Source organism: Macrobrachium rosenbergii, chromosome 57 (genome assembly GCF_040412425.1).
Source record: "Macrobrachium rosenbergii isolate ZJJX-2024 chromosome 57, ASM4041242v1, whole genome shotgun sequence".
Taxonomy (NCBI): Eukaryota; Metazoa; Arthropoda; class Malacostraca; order Decapoda; family Palaemonidae; genus Macrobrachium; species Macrobrachium rosenbergii.
In genome coordinates this window covers 13,855,395-13,875,394 of record NC_089797.1, presented here as the reverse complement: position 1 = coordinate 13,875,394, position 20,000 = coordinate 13,855,395, and the positions used below count along the sequence as shown (strand labels likewise).

At 36.3% G+C, this 20,000-nt stretch overlaps 1 long non-coding RNA gene across 1 annotated transcript in view; it reads left to right on the top strand.

Annotated features, from left to right (window-relative positions):
* The window catches only part of LOC136836963 (uncharacterized), a 503,858-nt gene that overhangs the window by 233,285 nt on the left and 250,573 nt on the right, over positions 1 to 20,000 (top strand). The gene's annotated exons all lie outside the window — the stretch shown is intronic.

Genomic DNA, 20,000 nt, shown 5'->3' with positions numbered 1-20,000 from the left:
TAATAATAATAATAATAATAATAATAATATTAATCAGTTTCATCTTGGTAAAGACGAAGAGGCTATGAATATATGACTAAATTGGTGTTTCACCAGTCAACAGTTCAAATTCAGAAGAGGCGATTTGTTTTTTCAGTAATAATAGCTATAATATGTGTACATTTCAAGATTTCATCTTAGCAATGTCCTTTTGTTAACAAAATTCCCGAGGATTCTTCTCAGCTACCTTAAGCAATCCCAGTCTGCCTATACGAGAGAGAGAGAGAGAGAGAGAGAGAGAGAGAGAGAGAGAGAGAGAGAGAGAGAGAGAGAGAGAGAGAGAGCTCGGATATTGACTTGAGACCAGTGCAGAGACATTTATTGTTTATAGAATGTCTTTGAGTTGAATTTATTGCCATGTTTATTGTGTATTGACTGTCAAAGAAGCTCCGGTGAATATTTATGGTTTATTGAAAGTCGTTGGGAGGCTGGTGCAAATCTCTGCTACAAGTGCTTTTCTTTTTACGAATCTCGTTAAAATGATTATTTTCTCTCTCCCTGCGGATGGGATCATTGCTATGAGGCACATCTAGGAAATTGTTGTTAGGATGAGTACTTTCTTTATGCAGTATTTTACTTGCTAGGTACCTTTATATATATATATATATATATATATATATATATATATATATATATATATATATAATATACAATTATATAAGTATATGTATATATATATATAAATATATATGTATACAATATATGTATATATATATATACATATATATATATATATATATATATATATATATATATATACATATTATATATATATATATATATATATATATATATATATATATATATATATATATATATATATATATCATATTACACAGGTGAAAAATGAATCATATACAAAAAAGTGATAATAATCATATATATATATATATATATATATATATATATATATATATATATATATAGTTTACAAATATAAGAATCAGAATCCACACAAATCATTTATCGCTTCATCCTCCTGGTTTCCATTTACCTTCAAAAGCATATTATTGCTAATTTTGTCTTTAAATTTTTTCTCCTAACAAATACATTCCAATTTTTGCAATATTCTTGGAGCGTTTCTTTTCCTTGTCAGCGAAGAACACTCTCATCTGTAAAAAAACAATTCCACAATCTATTTTGGTCACTTTCTTACCACACAACGTTACCTGTATTTCCTGTCCTTTCCCAATGCATAGAGACTAATATATATATATATATATATATATATATATATATATATATATATATATATATATATATATATATATATATATATATATATATATATATATATATATATATATATATATATATGACTATTTATCACATCACCGTGATTCATATATATCATTTAATATCCAATTCACTCTACTCGGAAATAATATATTTTCATATATGTTACCGAAGGGTAACATATATGAAAATATATTATTTCCGAGTAGAGGTTGAATATTAAAGGACTTTGTATATTATATATATATATATATATATATATATATATATATATTATATCTATATATATATGCATGTATATATACTGTCTATATATATGTATATATATTTATACGTATATCTATATATGCATATATATGTGTATAAATAGGTTCTATATATATACGTATACATATGTACTTTTTTCAGCTTAATCCATAGTCGGGGTTGCTGTTTTTAATAAACCTTCCCCAGTTGTTTCTATCTTAAACAGCTCATTTCACAATTATGTTCGACAGCTTGTTTTATGAATACAACCCTCCCTATTTATATGGGCTTGGGACCTGCAGGGAGTAAGGCTGGCTTGCTGCCCCCTCCCGTCCCCCCACCCCAACCCCAGTGCAAAAGATAAGGGGTATTCCCCCAGCAGGGTGGTTGTCCTGGAATTCCTCAAGCGGTGTCGTTGTTCTGGATTTTCCCCAGCATGGACGTCATCCTGGACTTTTCCTGTCGGGAATGTTGTTCTTGACTTCCCTTCAGTTTGTTCAGTTTTTATTGCTATTCTTAGCGATGACTGCTAAGAGTAGCAACGCAAAACTGTAAACAAACTCGGGGGCGAGTACACTTCGCGAAGCAAATATTTGTATTTTGTATTTTCTTTTCCTCTTCTTCTCAGCGTAATCCGTAGTTGGGTTGCTGTTTTTAATAAGCTTCTTCCAGTCTTTTTTTGTATATCTTGAACGGCTCATTTCTTAATAGGATTTAGCAGTGGGACTGGGACAAGTTGAGCTGGCTTACCCTCACCAGGCTGCTTAGGTATAGATATATATATATATATATATATATATATATATATATATATATATATATATATATATATATATATATATATATATATATATATATATATATATAATATATATATACATTATACAGATTACATCTGTATATTTTCTATCTTCAGCTTTTCCTATCTGGAAGTGTACATGTGTTACAATATGTACCTAGGGAAGTGACTGGTTTTGTGTAAAAGTGGATCTGAGACAAGTTTGTGTTGAATCTCCGCGGCTATTCGACATCTTTCTGAATGGAATGATGGAGGGAAGTCAGAGGAAGGGCACCAGATGTAGGTGCAAAATTATGGGATAAGAAAATTGACAGTGAACGCAGTGTAGAAAGATTAATTTTCGTAAAAGCTTTACGGTGCTGATTGGGTATAACGAAGAACCGCTGCAGAAACTAGTAAAAGCGTTCAACACGTTTGCAAGATGAGAAAGCTGAGAATTAAAAAGAAGCAATAGTAAAGTTATGAGGACAAATGGAAACGAGGGAGATGGTGGCGATAAATGGTAATATTAATGGTGAAGAACAAAACTGGAGAGTTAACTCACAGAATAGACGAAGCAATAAAGGAAGCATAGTGTGTGTTAAAGACTGGAGGGAAACTTGAAATGTCTATGGACATCAAGTTAGGAATGTATGAAGGTATCTTTTCAGCTATCTTTCCATTGTGGAATGTCAATGTGATTGTTTAATACAAATGCAAGAAAAATGTTTGAAGCTGTTAAGATTTTCTGTGTATTTGGTATACAAAAGTAATCAGTATTGTGGGAAATTTGGAGATGTGTAGAAAAAGTGGTAAGGATGATGAAGTAGCTGAAATTATGGATCAAATTGTTTGACATGGTTTATTCATGGAGAATAGAATACGGTAGAGTATCATAAGAGTGAATAATTCAGAAGTGTTGGGGGTAACGATAGGGGAGAGAGAACTAGAAATAATTGTATACCTAGACTGAAAGAGGTATTGAAAAGGAAGGGCCCTAATATCGACGGAACGCAAGAAAACGTTTAAGATACGTGTGAAAAGAAGGGTTGGTAAAGGCAGGTTCGACGTGCTGTTGATGAACCTTATGTGTACGTTTAATTTTGGGGAAATTTTCTGTACACTGGTGTCATTTACAGGTCAGGGGTTAGAGGAGTATGAATATGGATTAACACACACATATATATGTATATATATATATATATAGGCAAAGGCATTTGCCTTTATTTATACATTCATCACGTTCCATATCTTGGTGGATCAGTTATACACACACACGCGCGCACACACACACACACACACACACACACACACATATATATATATATATATATATATATATATATATATATATATATATATATATATATATATATATATATATATATATATCGCCATCATGAAAAGCTTTCCTGAAATTGCCCCTAAAAGAAAAATAAAAGGCTTTGCCAAAAAGAAAGTAGGAAGGATTTTTTTTATTAAGAAAGTTTTTACAGACTAATATCCTGTAAGTAAAGGCCTCTTGAACCACAATGACTGGTGAAATAATGAGGGGGTTATTACTGACTATCAATATTAGTATACAAACTGTGTAAAGTTTTGAAAATACTCACTCATAGATCTTGGATTTTGATATCTTGTTTCTTTAAAAATTAATATATCGAATCAAGCAACCACAGCTATATATATATATATCTGTGGTTGCTTTATTCGAGATATTAATTTTTGAAGAAACAAGATATCAAAATCCAAGATCTGTGAGTAAGTATTTTCATAACCTTACACCGTTTCTATATCAATATTGATAGTCAGTAATAACCCCCTCATTATTTCACCAGTTATTGTGGTTCAAGAGGCCTTTACTTACAGGATATTAGTATTTAAAAACTTTCTTAATAAAAAAAAATCCTTCAGACTTTCCTTTTGGCAGAGCCTTTTATTTTTCTTTTCGGGGCAATTTCAGGAAAGCTTTTCATGATGGCGAAATTTCCCTATTTGCATGCATAATAGAAAGTTTGACCCCGGGAAATCCCCCTCCATTCTCTCGTGTCCCCAGGCATGTCATGCATGCCAAAGATTTGGCAGGTCTCCGGTGGCGGTCTTGGACTCTTTCTTTTCTTTTACGCAGATTTTTATTTCGGGTCAGGTGGCTGTCAGCGTTTGCATTTCTTTGCGGAAATTTATGTTCGCGGGTTATCCTTTCTTCGGTAAGGGTTCTTCAAGAATTTCATTGAATGTTAAGTTTTATGGCCTTTCTATTGTTGTTGAGCTTACTCGTGTCAGTGGTAACACTTAACTATTCCACGTCTCACAGTGGATCTCTGCTTCTAACCAGAACAATATTATCTTGAGATTTGATTCATTTACAGTTGCATCTTTCGTACTTACAGACATATCCAGGTCGTTATTTTCAGAGGAAATACGCCACAAAGGCTACTTTCACAGTCATATGTTTACCTGCTGGACAGTGGTTGATCCGACCTTGCAGAAAAATGTCCACAAGTCAAATCATTGTTATGCACCTACTGTACAAAGAAGGCCTAAAGAAAATGAAAGGTTGTTATGAGTGGAAGACACGTATCTATTGAAAGCGCTGTCATAGAATTAAACTTCATCTACATTTTTCACTTAGGCAGCTGAGAATATCACTAATGAGTTTGTAAAGATGAACATTAGAAATGGGTTAAATTGCACGGAAGGTGGAATTGTTTAGATTTATATAGCAAGTCATTGGCTGAACATAAGAGAATCCGTTCAAAGAAGATTGCTGGTAGAAACTAAAAACAAGAACATAAAGATGTGATTTGCGAGAACAGGCCTTGTAATTCTGAGGCAGCAAATAGGGTTCATACCATCTAACCATGATCGCAGTAGTAGTAAACAGCACTAGGATAATATTACAGTACCGAATGTATATATTGTATGTGGTAACTACTACGTTTTGAAAGAGAAATAAGACAAACCGTAAATTGATTCTCTCTCTCTCTCTCTCTCTCTCTCTCTCTCTCTCTCTCTCTCTCTCTCTCTTTGTATGCTGTTGGACAGTTCTAGGTCGATGGGAATTCGCGGTTGTAACGTAAATGGATTATGTGAGTTGGCGCAGGGAGGAGTCTGGCCGGAATTGAAGTCATGAGAAATTCGGGAGTAAATTTATTCAACGAGGTAGACGAGGTGAATGTAGGTCGCGAAGTGGCCAGCTCATTTCAGACCTGCGAATTGGAGGAGGAAAGAAATTAACAGACAACCAAGAAGTCACGAAAAAAAAAAAAAGGTGGTGGAAGGAAGGGAGAAGGGAGTGCTGGTCCGGACGAGGCCTAAGTCAACAGAGTTCGCGCGACGTTCCAAGGAAGCAAATAAACTGAAGAGGCGGAAATAAAATTGGGTCACGAGAAGGTCGGAGTCAATTCAGGTCATGATGAGGACGATAGGAAGTTAAGTCGTGAGGTGCCCTGAGGGAAATTAGTCCCACAAGAAGTCCGAGGTCGAATTTGGCTAATGAGACGGAAGTGATCTGAGCTAATATTTGAGGTCCTGCATTTCATACGAGGATTAGGCTTGTGGGATTCTTGCGTGATCTTTTTTATTACTTTTCTCTTGAAGATTTATGAATAGATTGGAGTATATATATATGTCTATACTGTATATATTATATATATGTATATATATAAATATATATATTATATATATATATATTATATAATATATTTGTATATATATATGATATATATGTATATATATATATATATATATATATATATATATATATATATATATATATATATATATATATATATATATATATATATATATATATATATATATATATATATATGTGTATATATATACACACACACATATATATATATATATATATATATATATATATATATAATATATATATATATATATATATACATATACACACACAAAATCTACTGGCCCCTTTTTACCTGATACTTATGTCATTGTAAGAACCATATTTTATATCTTGAAAATATATAGATGATGATTAACTAATGAATGCTGTTTGATTAGGTTTTGGAAAGTGAAGCGAATTAAGTGATGAAATATTTGAAGTTTTGCTTTGCAGTGCGTAAGCTTTTGCGGACGTGGTTACCAGTAAAATGACTAATTTTCATTGACCGTAACTGTTGCAATGCAAGCTGCTGTGAGTACAGGAATGAGCAAGACAGAGACTAAAGAAATAAAGATATAGAAAGCATCTAGTACTAAAGGAATGAGGTAATTGGACAGGAGATTCGAACGTAAGTTATTTAGGTGTTAAAGATCGAAGATTAGGAAAGTCAGTTAGAAACAATTCCATGAGAAGTTTGAAAGTATAAGTGAAAGTTTTGTGTGACATGCATAGAGATTAAAGAAAAGTTTATGAAAGATTGATAATTACAATGTGAAGGGGTTGAGGAAGCTATACAGAAAAGATGCTTTGAGAGCAACAAAGCGTTTTCAAGACTGAAACGAAACGTATAATAGAATTTCAGGAAGCTAAATAAAAAATAAGCTGTTGAGAGCAATAAAAGTTTTTCTGGTGGAAATGAAATGTGTATCAGTATAATTAGGTGGGAGAGTGACTGGTTTGGTGTAAAATGGGGCTGAGACTAAGGTGTGTTATGTCGCAGTAGCCGTTAATATCTTTGTATATGCAGTGATGTCACTAGTCAGAGAAAGAGGCAGAGTTGATAATAAAGAAATGGGCCAGGGATGGAGAGTGGAATGGCATACGTTTGATACAGTTCTGATTGGTGAAAGGAAAAAGGGGCATGTGAAAACCAATGAAAGAATTTGAAATGTTTTGTAAGAAGAGAATACTGACAATAAATATGAGCTAGAATGGGGTCACAAAGGGCAAAATATTAATGCTGATGAAACAATATATGTTGGTGTGGATAGTTAGAGAATGGAAGTGCTAATTCTTATAGGTATTTTGGGGTAAATATAGAGGTATATACGAGGTACAGAGGGCTAGGAAATAAAGTAGTAAGAGCTAAAAGAATATAAAGAGCGATTATTTCTGGAGCAGCTGCATGACCAGCAATGGACGAGAGATGTGTCACAGAATAGGTGAAGCAAAGAAGGCAGCAGGATACGTGTGAATGGTGAGCCAAGGTTAGAATTCAAGAAAGAATAGTTGAGCCAAGTTCCCTGCATGTGAAAGAACTGTAGATGTTGACTACGCGTTGAACAAAAAGACTGAAGCTGCAAAGGTGAATTGTTCGTGTAGCTTCGGTGTTAACAGTGTGCTGTTTTCTAGCATCAGGTTTAATACTGCTCAGTTTCCTAGGAGTTTTTTCTCGGCTACAACTAAAATGTAGAATTGTTTACTTAGTGCAGATGTGGAAGCTGATCTCCAAATGTTTAAGCGAGGAGGACATTCATTCCTCTTTACTGCTGACGTCTCCTGAATTCCACGTATACCGGTTTTATTTTTTGTTCCATCATCTTCATTTATTTATCACCTTTTCGTATAACTTGGCTTTGGAACCCTCTTGGGTTTATAGTCTGTCGACTCTATCCATAACGGTTTTCAAATGAAGATTTAAAAAAGAAAGAAAGAAACTGAAGGCGTAAGAAATATGGAAATATGCGGTAGTGGTAAAAAGGTTAGCATAGTTTTGTGAATAAAACACATTCAGGTACACGATGACCGCGCGAATATGAATCTTTACAGACTTGATAGTCACCACTAACAGAAATTCAAATTGCCATTTCAGAGGTAGACTGAAAGATTATTTGGGCTCATAAATACGCATATCATCCTCCCATCATTAGTTCTAATTACCATTTTATAGTCCTTTAAATATTTTTATTTTAACATTAATGTACGGATATTCATTGCCACCGTCTCTTCAGGTATATTTCCAAAAAATGTTCCACTTTTCGGGCATTTTTTGAACGATGCCCAATAGTTTGCAGTACTATCTGAAAACATCACCCATTCCATTTTTCTTGATCGTGCTTCCTACTACTTTCTCAGTTCATCCTAAAACATATTAAAGTTATACTGCGATCTTGCCACAGGCTTTTTTTTTTTTTTTTTTTTTTTTTACCAAACTTGTCTCTCATCCATATACATTAGAAGGATCTTGCATGAGCATAAAAGAAGAGTCGTTAATATACTGACTTCAAAATCTTATATACTGAAGCGTCCCTCCAGAAAAACACCTGTAGGGTTCAGCTTTTGATACTTTTGTTTTCATAGAAAGTAAAATTCATCAGTCTTTTCTGAAGCCTCTGTGTTAATGATTCCATGCGAAGATTTCTCCGTGTGTAACTGTGATAACAAGCAATTGTTCTTCCCCTGCCATAGATATAGTTGTGTTCTTTGCCTTAGTTGCAAATTCATTTTTCGTCCGGTTGGAATACAAGTAAAATTAGCAATAGGCTCACAAATATTTTCAAGGTACCATCGAGGAAAAATCGATCAGCTGAAGGCTTGGTTAAAAAAATGCAAGAAAACGTAAGTGAATCTGCCTGGAGAAACCAGTGGTTAGGAAAGGACAGTTGGTCAACAGAGAGTATTTACTGTAATTTTAGGGTCATGCTAATAGATTTTAAACATAGATTGATCTGGTCTTATTTCAGGGAATTAAGAATATTAAAGAAAAGTGCCATACTCTCTCTCTCTCTCTCTCTCTCTCTCTCTCTCTCTCTCTCTCTCTCTCTCTCTCTCTCTCTCTCTCTCTCTCTCGACAACTAGGTGGTGGTTTGCTGCTTGTTAAGATTGGCTGGGCAGAGAAGAGCAAGTCGAAATAATGATTTTCAGTCACGGATCGACCAAAAAGCCTTTTCCACACAGACGGATGCAGGCAAAGATACACAATTGCTAATTGTGAGATGTGGAAGACGGACATTTAAACAAAGGAAACGTTATTGAAATGCAGAGGACGAGAAGCATTTTCTCTTGTCGCCCCAAGAAAAAATTTCTCCAAAATCTGAACGATCCAATTAACTTCACTGCGATCTTTCTGTTTTCAGAAACGATCCCTCCTTTCTCGAACGTCTGTAATCGCTGCTCTCGAACACAGACGCACGCAAGCACGAAGAATCCTCATGCAAAAACAAAAAAGGAAGGAAGAGAGAGAGAGAGAGAGAGAGAGAGAGAGAGAGAGAGAGAGAGAGAATGGTAATTTGGGATGGGTGGGGCGCTTCATCGTCCTCCCTTCGGTTACCATGGCAACCACCACGAGTGGTGTGCCTGAGAGAGAGAGAGAGAGAGAGAGAGAGAGAGAGAGAGAGAGAGAGAGAGAGAATTATGTTAGTGAAGATGAGCAGCGAGAAGACTTGAGTGGGTTTAGAAACCGGGGGTTTTTCTGGTGGATGCTGGGGAGCTGACTGGACTTCACAAGAAGGCCTCAGGAGAGAGAGAGAGAGAGAGAGAGAGAGAGAGAGAGAGAGAGAGAGAGAGAGAGAGAGAGAATGTGCCGGCGGGATATTTTTCAAGGTATTTGGAACTGATATGAGATATAGGGAAGAAGAAAGGAGAGGCGATAGTCTTGTGCTGAAGTGGAAAGGCGCTTAGATGAAGCGCATGTTTTTGTGTGTATATATATACATATATATATATATATATTTATATATACATATATATATATATATATATATAATGTATATATATATATATATATATTTATATTATATATGTGTATATATATTTATATATATACATTATATATATATATATATATAAACATATATATAAATATATATATATATATATATATATATATATATATATATATATATATATATATATATATATATATATATATATATATATATATATATATTTATATATATATATATATATATATATATATATATATACATACATACATACATACATACATACATACATACATACATACATACATACATAAAAACCCTAAAGATGGATGTTGGTTTCAGTATAAGCGAAAATCTCGGGAAAATAACACTCAGAAATTCAGAACCTAGCACTTCATGTTTATTGACTCATCGTCGGGGTGCAAATGAGGCTGAGTAATAAACAAACGAGAATAGAACCACCAACGCGTATTAAAGGAGGAGGGGAATCCACGGTAATTAGGTCATGAGCTGAAACAGAATACTTAAGTGTACCTTAATTTAACCAGACCACTTAGCTGATTAACAGGTCTCCTAGGGCTGGCCCGAAGGGTTAGACTTATTTTACGTGGCTAAGAACCAGTTGGTTGCCTAGCAACGGGACCTACAGCTTACTGTGGAATCCGAACCACATTATAGCGAGAAATGAATTTCTATCACCAGAAATAAATTCCTCTAATTTTTCATTGGCCGGCCGGAGACTCGAGCGCGGGCCCAGCAGAGTGCTAGCCGAGAAAACAGAATACTTAACTGTAAGAGTTATGGAGAGCGTAGACACAAAAATACTGATTCAAACGTGTATGAAATCAAATGCTAATTTTTTGCTTGTAATTGTCAATAGTTTTTAATGATAAAAACGTCAATTTTAAAAAGTACACGCCTCATGTTTTGAAATACTGCCGTTCTTTGACTTGATAGAACAAGATTCAGTTATATTCCTTGTAACTATGTCTTTGCACAGAAGCATAGATGATCAAAGTCTCGCAATTGTAAGTGTGAATCATTTGATGTTTAGCCAGTTTTTACAGAATAATGATGCCCGAGTGATTTGCAACCTAAACATTTTTCATCACATTTTGTGCAAGGGATTTCATCTTGACAGCCTGGGACATTATTTAGAGAATTTTTTTGTCGCAAAATCTTTGATACTTACATTACTAAAGACTGCATTTAAGTTAAAAATCCTCAAAATCCTAGTATTTTTTAGAATTCTTTCATCACATGGCAACTTTAAGATACTGTTTATGTTAAAACTGATTTGTTGTCAGGTAAATAAAACGTTTGTCTGGCTCTTTTCCATGTTTTATCTATGGAAGGCGAAGGGTACTTGAGTTTCTTGGTGGTTTCACGTAATTATTCCAGCATTGATAAACTGCCGGCTGCAAAATGCGCAGAGTCCGTAGAATTTACCATAAAAAAACATAATTTAACTTTTGAAGTGATTTTGATGAGTCAGTGGCATAACCACAAATTGTTGGTATTCCGATCAAGGTCCTACTGTAATTTTTAGGTAGGCAAATTGGTATGCAATCGCAGTATTGTAAGATGCTGGAGACAGGTTTCTTCAGGTCGTTCATGCCAGCCATGTTCTCAGAGAAGTCGGATTCAGTCATTCTTGATTTTGTTTTATTCCTTCTGACGATGACAGAACTCACAAAACCTTAGGGTTTTAAACGTGTTTCCCATGTATATAAAGTTTTATTACATAAAAAAGTCTTATTTATCTCAAAATTTAATTATTTCATAGGAGAGAACCATTTTAGAACACTTTACCGACCAATTCCTGGAAGATAAATATGAAGTTGCGTCCTGCCATTCAAGCAGAAGCAAATCGCCATAGCTGTGAGCAGATGGCGCCACAGTCTTGTTATCGGGTATAATTGACCCCTCTGTAAGTTCTGCAGAGGCGTCTGCCTGTGATTCCGCAGTAGAGTGATGGATGCAGAGATAGTTTTGTGTTGTTTTTTTCTTTGCCTTTTAAGATAAACAGTGATAGACATCGGGCCCCCATCTTCAAGGACAATTATTTCATCCCGGCCTGGTCCCACCAGTCGACCCAGCTCTCAAAGAGTGACAGCATCAGCTGATAATCAAAAGAAGGGTATGGGGTTAGCAGCCCCATTTCAAACGACTAGCTGAGAGCCGGGTGGCTAATACCTTTTGTTGCCAACCCCTCTAAGTGAAAGCCATGCCCTTCATACTTCTTGTGACGTACATACCACGGTCAGCTAGCTACCAGGAAACTAAATTCAGTACTTAGACAAACGGAGACATTATGGGATTTAATGGGACATGCATAAGGCCAGGACTTCGCCTCGCCAAATCGAGCTCTGACCCTCTTGACCACGAGTTACAAATAATATACAGATGTATGTATGTATGTATGTATCTATATGTATACATATATACTGTACAGTATATATATTATTTATATATATATATATATATATATATATATATATTATATATATACATATTTGTATATATATACACATATATGTATATATGTATGTATGAACATATACAAACTATATATATATATGTATATATATACTGTATATATATATGTATATATATACTGGTATATATATGTATATATATACTCTGTGTGTGTGTGTGTGTGTGTGTGTGTGTGTGTGTGTGTGTATGCGCGCGAGTGTACGCTTTGCGAAAGACGGAAAGAGAATGTATTTGCATTCTCGTCTCATTTCATCAGAAAACTGCCGCACAAATTGTTTGCCATTCATTTCAACTCTGTATTCAGACAAATGGTTATCTTCTAACTGTGTTTTTCTTTTCATATTAGTTCGTTTTATTGCCTCGTTTCCGTCGTTATTGTCAGTCCATGTCGGTGGTCTAACTGGCAGTGAAATTGCTTTAACAGCACTGCGCACTAATTTATTAGTTTAAGTTGAAATTCGTATCATAATGTTTTTATATTTATGCATTTGCAGCTATATAGAAATTTATATATATATATATATATATATATATATATATATATATATATATATATATATATATATATATATATATATATATATATATATAATATTATATATGATTACATTTACTGTAATTCATCTAATAGATTCTTGATATATATAAATATATATATATATATATATATATATATATATATATATATATATATATATATATATATATATATATCAAGAATCTATTAGATAATTTATATATATATAATATATATATATATATATATATATATATATATATATATATATATATATATTTATTTATATTAGATTATTCTTAATATTTGGTTTATTGTATAACTGAATCTATTCATTCTCAGTTTTATAAGAAAAACTTGTAATTAAAAACCTTGTTGTAATTAATCTCCAAGGGTATCATTATTCTTGATAAATGTTAGGGCAAATATCTTTCCATGTGGAAAGAGGTATTTTATTTTACTGATCATCTCCCCTCCCATAAAAGAATAATATTTACATTTAGTTATTCATGTTCATTTGTTCTATTATTTTTGGTTTAGTAATAGTAACCAGTAACCAAATGATTTATCACTTTATATTAAAACAAATTGTTATTTTTGGGAACTTTATCCTCTAATGAGCGAAACAACAATAGTGTAAATAACAACAACATAAACGACCGCAATCGGTAAAACAACAGCGTTGTGTGACGTTTCAAAAAAAGGGAAATTCTTTTCTCCATTTTTTGGGCACTCAGATAAAAATGTTTGTGACGTCGAATGCGACTGAGATAACGAATGAATAGGAGAGGAAGGGAGGAGGGGGCGTTGGAGTGCGCCGGGAGGGGTTTGGGAAGGGGATGGGAGGGGTAGGATGGGTGGGAAGGGGATGGGAGGGGGTAGGATGGGTGGGAGGGGATGGGAGGGTGGGATGGGGGAAGGGGATGGGAGGAGGTAGGATGGGGTGGGAGGATGGGAGGGGGAGGGGATGGGTGGGAATGGAGTTGGGAGGGGGGGATGGGTGGGAAGGGGATGGAAAGGAGTGGAAGGAGGTAGGATGGGGGATGGGAGGGGGTTGTGATGGGGTGGAAGGAGGATGGATGGGTGGGAGGATGTGACTGGGTGGAAGGAGGTAGGATGGGGTGGGAGGGGATGTGGAAGGAAGAAGGATGAGGTGGGAGGGGATGTGGATGTGGAGGGAGGGATGTTAGATGGGAGGGGGGGGTAGGATGGGGTGGGATGGGGATGGAATGGGAGGAGGGGGTAGGATGGGGTGGGAGGGGATGTGAATGGAGTGGAAGGAGGTAGGATGGGGTGGGAGGGGATGTGAAAGTAGTGGAAGGAGGAAGGATGAGGTGGGAGGGGATGTGACTGGAGTGGGAGGAGGTAGGATGGGGTGGGAGGGGGATGTGGAAGGAAGGAGGATGAGGTGGGAGGGGATGTGGAAGGAAGAAGGATGAGGCAGGAGGAGGTAGGATGGGGTGGGAGGGGGATGGGGATGGAGTGGGAGGAGGTAGGATGTAGTGGGATGGAGATGTGAATGGAGTGGGAGGGTGGTAGGATGGGGTGGTAGGGGGATGTGAAAGGAGTGGAAGGAGGTAGGATGGGGTGGGAGGGGATGTGAAAGTAGTGGAAGGAGGAAGGATGAGGTGAGAGGGGATGTGACTGGAGTGGGAGGAGGTAGGATGGGGTGGGAGGGGATGTGGAAGGAAGAAGGATGAGGTGGGGAGGATGTGGTGGGAAGAAGGATGAGGATGGGAGGAGGTAGGATGGGGTGGGAGGGGATGTGTGGAGTGGGAGAAGGATGAGGATGGGGTGTGTAGGAGGAAGGATGAGGTAGGAGGAGGTAGGATGGGGTGGGAGGTGGATGGGAATGGAGTGGGAGGAGTTAGGATGTGGTGGGAGGCGGGTGTAAATGGAGTAGGAGGGGGTAGGATGGGGTGATAGGGGGATGTGAAAGGAGTGGAAGGAGGTAGGATGTGGTGGGAGGGGGTTGTGAAAGGAGTGGAAGGAGGAAGGATGGGATGGGTGGGGGGGATGTGAATGGAAGGGAGGAGGTGGGATGGGGTGGGTGGGGAGGAAGAATGGAGTGGGAGGAGGTAGGATGGGGTGGGTGGATGGGAATGGAGTGGGAGGAGGTAGGATGGGGTGGGTGGGGAATAAGAATGGAGTGGGAGGAGGTAGGATGGGGTGGGAGGGGAATGTGAATGGAGTGGGAGGAGGTAGGATGGTGTGGGAGGGGAATGTGAATGGAGTGGGAAGACGTAGGATGGTGTGGGAGGAGAATGGGAATGGAGTGGGAGGAGGTAGGATGGTGTGGGAGGGGAATGTGAATGGAGTGGGAGGAGGTAGGATGTGGTGGGAGGGGAATGGGAATGGAGTGGGAGAAGGTAGGATGGTTTGGGAGGGGAATGGGAATGGAGTGGGAAGAGGTAGGATGGGGCAGGAGGGGATGAGAGTAGAGTGGGAGTGGAGAAGGAGGGAGTAGGAAGGGGATGTGACTGGAGTGGGAGATGGTATTGGAGAGGGGGTGTATAAGAATGGATGGATGGGAGTTTAGTGGAAAGGGGATGGAAGTGGAGTGGGAGGAGATGGGAGGGGATAGGAGGGGGTGGCAGTGGAGTTGGATAGGGTGGAAATGGAGTGAGAGATGCTGGGAGAGGTAGGAGGGAGTGGGAGGCGCGAGAGGCGGAGGAGGGGGTTGGGAGGGGGATGGGATGGGTGTGGTAAGGGTTAGGCGGGAGTAGGAGGGGGGGGAAGGGGGTGGGGTAGTAGGGGATGGGAGGGGTGGGGATGTGGAGGGTGGGAGCGGAGGGGTGGTGTTGAATCTGCCTGAACTCGTCCTCGATTGAGAATTTTAAAACGAGGGTGGTATTAAGCATCTCGGGTTTGAAACTAAAATGTCCGATTTCCTTAAATCCCAATCTGTGATTTATGTTCGAATATCAATGAATTTTAATAACTATTTTTTTTTTATTTACCTTTTGTGGAGAGTTCAGTATTTTATATTCATCAAATACTGTGGCAATGTTTTAAATAAGAGCGTATTTAGTTTATTTTTGCTGGATTTTAGAATTAGGTAATGATAAAGTTGAAAACTTATTCCGGTGCTCTCCCAGTCTAGACTATACATTACATGTTTCCTTTTCGATATGTTTTCAGACACACACACACACACACACACACACACACACACACACACACACACACACACACATATATATATATATATATATATATATATATATATATATATATATATATATATATATATATATATACATGAAATGCAACATATCAGTTGGAATGAGGCAGAGGGCTAATATTATTTGTATGAGCGGAGAAGGTTTGAGTGTAGCGAAGAGAGGCGTAAGATGGTTGCTTATTTTCAAGTGTGTGGAAGTTCGATTTTGCCCGCATGTTATTTTTCAATCAGAGTGCTCGAGGGGCGAGTGATTAAAAAGATTGAAATGCTAATATTGTTTATTTTCATAAATATAAAATTAAGACAGGTAAATCTGATAGGTACAGATATTTATAAATGACAGAGTACTACACTGGATTCTTAATTATGATTGAAGATTGTTACAAAGCAAACTTCAATTGAGGGTGTTCTCTCATGATGAATGACTGATAATGTAATCTTGATACTTATATTTATAATGAGCGTTTGGAGAGCAGCTGAAGTGGCAGCAGTGCAGATGGTCAGCAACTTTGAAAGTACGTCTGATTAGCAACAAAACCGTTATACTGCTTCGAGGTCACTTTGGAATGGAATGGAATAAAAACTTTAGGCCTAAGACCGAGCGCTGGGACCTATGAGGTTGTTCAGCAAGCGCTGAGAGGATAATTGAGATTAAGAACGTTAAAATGTGTAACAGGAGGAAAACCTCACAGTTACACTATGAAGCAATTGTTAGGGAATGGTGCAAAAGTAAGATGGATGAAAGTGAATATGAACGGGGTTACAGTAAAAGGAATGAAAGGGGCTGCAGCTAGGGGCCAAAGAGACGCTGCAAAGAACCTCAAATAATGCCTACGGTGCGCCGTGAGAGGCGCACTGACGTATTCGCCACACTGGCAATAGTCAGTCGTGTTGTTGTGATATTGTGTAATTTAATACTATCTTGGTAACTAAATTGTGTGTATATAGACTTTGTGGCTTCCTTGGCTTTCTCATAATATTGTTTTACTAAGCGGTGAAGGAGTGAGTATTCCTGAGCACTCACTGCGGACAGCTACCTTTGTTGTCAGATGTTCGTTGTATTACTTGAACGTGGCATGGATTTTTTTCAGGTTTTATCCTTTTCCGTCATTGCGGTTGTTTGAAGAGACATGTAACACAAATATCTAAATCATGAACTGAAGAATTAGGCGAAGAGTTAATTTCAGAATTATTGTTAAATTGACGTCGATTTTGTCAGTTTGCACCCATAAATAATACATCTTTATGGTAAATATTTACTCCTTTTGAATTTGACTATTGTACATCCTTGTCAAGAGTCCAAGATCGATATGCAGTGGAGACTAATAAACAGTTGTCACTTTTTCATTAGGGTACTTAAATCTGGGATGAAGTTTCCATAGATTTAATCGTTTCTGTCAGACTTGCATTGTGAAATCTTGTATAATGCCAATATCTCAGATTTGAAATACAGAACTCCCAAGAAGAACCAGTTTCAGAATTGTTGTATGGTTGACAGTGGTTCCATTCATTGTCTTACCTCCAGCCTTATCAATCATATCTTTAGTAGCGTTTAATTGGTTATTAATAATGGCTGGCATATTTCAGTGAATTAATAATACTTGTAACAGCAGTATTAATAGTGACAAATACCGAATATGGATGATAATTATAATAATGCTGATAACTACAAAGCAAATTTCAGTACAGAGATAAATCTGTATTACAAATGAAAGAGTGTGGTTTTAGTGAAATTGTCATTTCCAAAGTAGCCGGAACAAATAAAAATGGTATTTATAAGTGAGAAATGACACTGAAGAGCACCGGGACGCGGACTCCTGAGTTCTGTGCTAGTATTGCACCAGCCAGGTTTTTTTTGCCATGCCCTTAGGTTAGGTTAGGTTAGGTTTAGTTTGGTTAAGTTGGGTTAGGTTAGGTTAGTTTGGATTGGTATCTGTTTAGTAATTTGGCTGTGAGAAACATAATGAGATTATTTTCGAGAAAATTCTATGGTTAGTTTTAAGATATGGCGTCCCGCTTTTTTCAGGGAAAGGTCTCGGTACTCGGTTACGTCTCGGGAAAATGCCATCGGGACCGTTCAGGATGGGTGTTGGAGAAGACCTTTTTATCCCAGGGTCAGTCATTCTCGGCTCTCTTCGAATATGGGGGCTATCTGGAGCTCTTCGATCATGTAACATTACCGAAATCAACTTGGACATTATTGATGCTCATCTTGAATCATTACTGAAAGTTTGTAAACATCGAGATCTAGACTTATGCGCAAGGTATTCGACAGTTTTTTAGACGACGACGCTAACAATGTCACAACTCGATACGGAATCCTGTGTGTATAATTTTTATAATTTATATATATATATATATATATATATATATATATATATATATATATATATATATATATATATATATATATATATATACATATACATATAAATATATATATATATTTTCAGAGCATTCTCACCTGGTCATGTAAGGTTGATTCATAATTTAGAGGTTGAATATTCCTAAGGTTGAAATGACGTTTTTCCTTTTGGATGTGAGATCTCTGTTCATGAATGCTTTGCCAAATGATGGGTTAAATTTCAAAAAAACAATATTTGCTATGAAAAACAGGTAAATATAATCAGTCCTTTCCTAACCTAAAATGTTTATATCAACGACAGTTTTTATAGCCAGTGTTAACATGGATATGCTGAAAAGTAAATTGTTCTGCATTCAAACTTCAAAGCATTATGTTGCGAAGTTACCGTAATTATTATGTGCACATTCTGAAATAGTAATTGGAAAGATTTCATGACCGTTGTCAGACATTTTTTTTCTTTTGTTCTGCGTATTAAATTTAAACTCAATGTCCCTGTCAAGTGTATTGTTGCACAGCCGTTAATGTATGTTACCGTAGGCAGATAATTAAAATTCCCCTTTTCAAAATCTGTTTCCCTCTTAACGTTCATGTAAAAGCAACTGAGCAGATGGGAAGTGGATACCAAGGTTGCTGGTCAGTCTCATGCAGATGCCCTTGTACGCAATCGGCTGATAATGCCCAAAATAGACTTCCCGGGAATCCCTGAGTATCAGTGTTTATTTTTGTGAGAGATGCTGCTTGAAAAAGATTTCAGAGTATCAGTGTTTATTTTTGTGAGAAGTGCTACTTGAAAAAGAACAAGAATGTCAGAATATCAGTGTTTATTTTTGTGAGAGATGCTACTTGAAGAAGAACAAGCATTTTAGGAGTATCGGTGTTTATTTTTGTGAGAGATGCTACTTGAAAAAGAACAAGCATTTCAGAAGTATCAGTGTTTATTTTTGTGAGAGATGCTACTTAAAGAAGAACAAGCATTTTAGGAATATCAGTGTTTATGTTTTGTGAGAGATGCTACTTGAAAAAGAACAAGCATTTCGAAGTATCATTGTTTATTTTTGTGAGAGATGCTACTTGAAAAAGAACAAGAATTCCGGAGTATCAGTGTTTATTTTTGAGAGATTTATTAAAACAAAAGAATTTCGAAGTATCAGTGTTTATTTTTGTGAGAGATGCTACTTGAAGAACTAAGTAAACTTTAAAGAGTATCAAAATTTATTTTTGTGAAAATGCTAAAAAAAAAAGAATGTTTTATGTATTTAAACAAAAGAATATATAAAGAAGCAGAATTTTCAAACACCTTGACTTTTCCCCACTGAAATGACAAATATTCACGCGTTTGAAAGTCTTGTTTTTATTTTTCACTGAAGAGAAGTCATTCATTAAGGAAAATTTTAAAAGTCTTACAAAATAAATTTTCCAGCTGAATTTACTTCAATAATATTTAAAAAAAGGAATATTACATTAAAACTTTGGGTGTTTGAAAAATCTGTTGTAAACTAAAGATTTTTGCCAAAATTTTATGAATAAGATTATTTATTATTCATACAAGATAAAA